The sequence below is a fragment of the Oncorhynchus tshawytscha genome, unplaced genomic scaffold (assembly GCF_018296145.1).
Source record: "Oncorhynchus tshawytscha isolate Ot180627B unplaced genomic scaffold, Otsh_v2.0 Un_contig_4380_pilon_pilon, whole genome shotgun sequence".
Classification (NCBI taxonomy): Eukaryota; Metazoa; Chordata; class Actinopteri; order Salmoniformes; family Salmonidae; genus Oncorhynchus; species Oncorhynchus tshawytscha.
This window is the reverse complement of record NW_024609686.1, coordinates 152,501-156,090: the sequence shown is the minus strand read 5'-3', so window position 1 is coordinate 156,090 and position 3,590 is coordinate 152,501.

The window sequence follows — 3,590 nt, the reverse complement described above, 5'->3', positions numbered from 1 at the left end:
TGAGGGATTCAATCTAGCAACCTTTCGGTTACTGGCTCAATGCTCTAACCACTAGGCTACCTGCATCCCGCATGATCGAGGGAGTGTGTAGTATATTATTTTAAAGTATACTATAGTTTACTATAGAATTCTATTGTAAGTACTGTAGTATTCTATGGTAAACTGTAGTATAATTTCATGTGGGTAGGACCTGTCTGGTTCAGATGATACAGTATGGATGTTTATCAGAGGGCCTCAGCAGTGGGGCATTGACACCACACACACACACACACACACACACACACACACACACACACACACACACACACACACACACACACACACACACACACACACACACACACACACACACACACACACACACACAGGTGAGTAGCGGAGCAGTGAGGCGGTGTAAGCTCTCTGAAGGAAGATAAATGATGGCTGAACAGTCTGACAGATGGTGCCCTGTGGCAAGAGGAGCTGATGAGTGATAATGTCTGAGCAGGGAGGAGATGAGAGGAGGCCACACTGAATGATAATGTCTGAGGAGGGAGGAGATGAGAGGAGGACACACTGAGTTATATAGTCTGAGGAGGGAGAAGATGAGGGGAGGTCACACTGAGTGATAATGTCTCAGGAGGGAGGAGACACTCCCAGACAATGTTCCCTCCAGGACTACCACGCAGTAGAAATGCAAGTGATTGAAAGTCACTGAGTTCGCCAATTAGTTCTAGATCAACGTTTTTTCTGTGATCGAATCAAAATTATATCAGCTCCTTTTCAATGCAACAAATCAAAACAAATCTAACTTTGCAAGACTGAGTCTGTGATTTTGTTGTAGTCAGAGCCAGAGCGCAACGGAGTAGAATTCGGGCCCACGAGCGGTCTTTCAATCACTGGCGAGTGAGTGCGCTTTTCAGATCAATGCGCAGTGCCGCACGTGTGCACAATGGGTGATATTCTTTGCCAGTTAGAAAGTTATTAGCGCAGTTATAGATAAGTATAGCTCAGCAATGAGGAGTTACCGCTTCCTACAAGACCTGTAGGTTACATTTCAAGCTGTCTTTGAAAACCCCGTCAGGTAAAAAATGTCTTAATTAAAGGGGCAGTGTTGAATTTTTAGACAGTCTTGAATATGCAAATAAGCCAGTATGCAGAGGGGTAGCCTACATTGTCTAAGTCTCTGTATGGTAATAGTAATACATAGTATTTTGTAAGGTAGTTTCTTGAATCATACAACACAATGCAATGATGTACAGTCACCTATTTGGCCCATGGTGTTACAGACCAAGTAAAACAACATAAATGAACTGTCCAGCCCTTCATAATGTAAAAACGTGTTAAAAGTATCATGTAATGTAGACCTGCATTGAAAACCACACACAGACTACTGTGGGCTATATCATAGAAATCAAAAGCTATTTCAATGTGAGCATTTTATGGGATTTGCTCCACTGGTTTTGTTGGTAGGCCAACATTATGCTCAAATAGCCACAGTAGCCTATTGGCTACTGTCTACAACTGTAAGGGTACAGCCTCAGTGTTCACTGTAAACGCGCCGGAGTATGCAGAACATTCTCACAATGTTCAAGTTTCCGCTCACAATACCCAAAATGTTGAGGGAACATTGCTCCCAGATGCCTCAGATACGGCTTTAGACTGACACTGAAGGAGGCAGCCGCTGTGTCCACAACACTAAGACCTACACCTGATACCTCTAACTCAGCTCTAGCACCATCTCTGTCTTAGGGCAGTGAAGCGTGGAGGTGGCTAGGAGCTGGTGTTCCTCTTTAGTTCAGTCATATCTCTGTCCTAGGGCAGTGAAGCATGGAGGTGGCTAGGAGCTGGTGTTTCTCTTTAGTTCTATCATAGCTCTCTGTCTTAGGGCAGTGAAGCATGGAGGTGGCTAGGAGCTGTTGTTCCTCTTTAGTTCAGTCATATCTCTGTCCTAGGGCAGGGAAACATGGAGGTGTCTAGGTGGAGTACTTCTTTAGTTCTGTAAGGATCGACGCTGGAGACGAGAAGCAGGTACAGGGAGGGAACATTTAATAACCACGGACAGGAACAGAATACAGACAGCGTCTGGACAGGAGAAACGTAAACGACAACCATGCTGACGGGCATGAAACAGACAGATATAGGGAAGGCAATCAAAATGTGAAAGAGTCCAATGAGCGCTGATGCGTGTAATGATGGTGACAGGTGTGCGTAATGAAGGGCCCTCGAGCGCCAGAGAAGGAGAGCAGGAGCAGGCGTGACAAGTTCAGTCATATCTATGGTTTCTATGTCTCAACATTTATTTCTCTGTATTAACAAACGGGTTTCACGTTTACGTTTCAGTTCTAGTGGGGAATGAAAAAGAAAGCACCCCATTTTTTTAATTAAGAGCCTTTTTCAGTCCCTTCTTCGAAATTGTGTAAATCCGATTTTAAAATATAATTGTTGAATCCAATCAAACCGTCTGTTGTTTGTTTCTTGTCTCTTCAGATAGCTCTGTCTCTCTGTATAGAAAAGTGCTCACGTTCCATCTGACAAGACCTTGGAGAGGATTCATTGTTGATAGAAGGCTGGTTTTACACACACACACACACACTGATTACCCACATGCTCACCGCACAGATTTGCTCAAGTGTTACTCGTTTAATTTCTCACACAATATTGATGTCCCTGTCTCCTTGGGCGGTCAGGCTACTTTGTAATGTTGACAGTCAACGAAGTTTGATGTGCCCTCCTCAGCTTCACAGGATGAACCACATTAAACACTATGGATCCCCCTTTGACTGTCATCTCTCTCTCTCTCTCTCTCTTATTCTCACTCTCTTTCTTTACCTCCTTTCTCTCCTCTCCTTTTCTCTCCTTTTCTCTCCTTTTCTCTCTCTCTCTCTCTCCCCTTCTTTTCTCCCCCGCCTCTCTCACTCTCTCTCACTCTCTCTCACTCTCTCTCTCTCTCTCTCTCTCCTTCTTCTTTTCTCCCCTCCCTCCCTCTCTCTCTCTCCTTTTCCCTCTTCTCATCTGCTCTCCAGATGTGCAGCATGATAAACCCTATGCATTGTACACACGGAGAGGTCCCGGCTCTATTCCATCTCTGACACTGCCGCCCAGCTCTCTGAGAACCCATGTGAACAAAAGGAAAGCTAACCACTGGGCCGTAAAGATAAGTCCCATTATCTTTGTAAAGAGTAGTGACTGTCCTCTTAATGTTTTCCGGTAGCGAGTATGGAAGATAATAGAATAATATGTGCTACTTATCCAACATGACTTCCAGTTCAGAGACTGAATATGTTTGTAGTGTCTGTGATCCTTCTTGGGATTTGAACCCCTCTGACCTCAACACACTCTTATCAACTGAGACAGGAGAACCACATCACTGTTTCGTCACAGCGAGTATTAAAGATAGACATTGATTACCAAATGTAACATACACCCTTTTGAAACTTGAGCATCCCAGCTTCTACTCACGGCCTTAGTTCATTTTTTTTTCATTTTCACTTTCATCCTGTCCTGCTCTGTCCACATTATATTGAAGACTATTAAAGTGATGAAGGTCTCCTGTCTGAAGATCAGGAGTCTGTCCTTCAGTGAAAGCACAAATCCCAGATCAGGGAAAC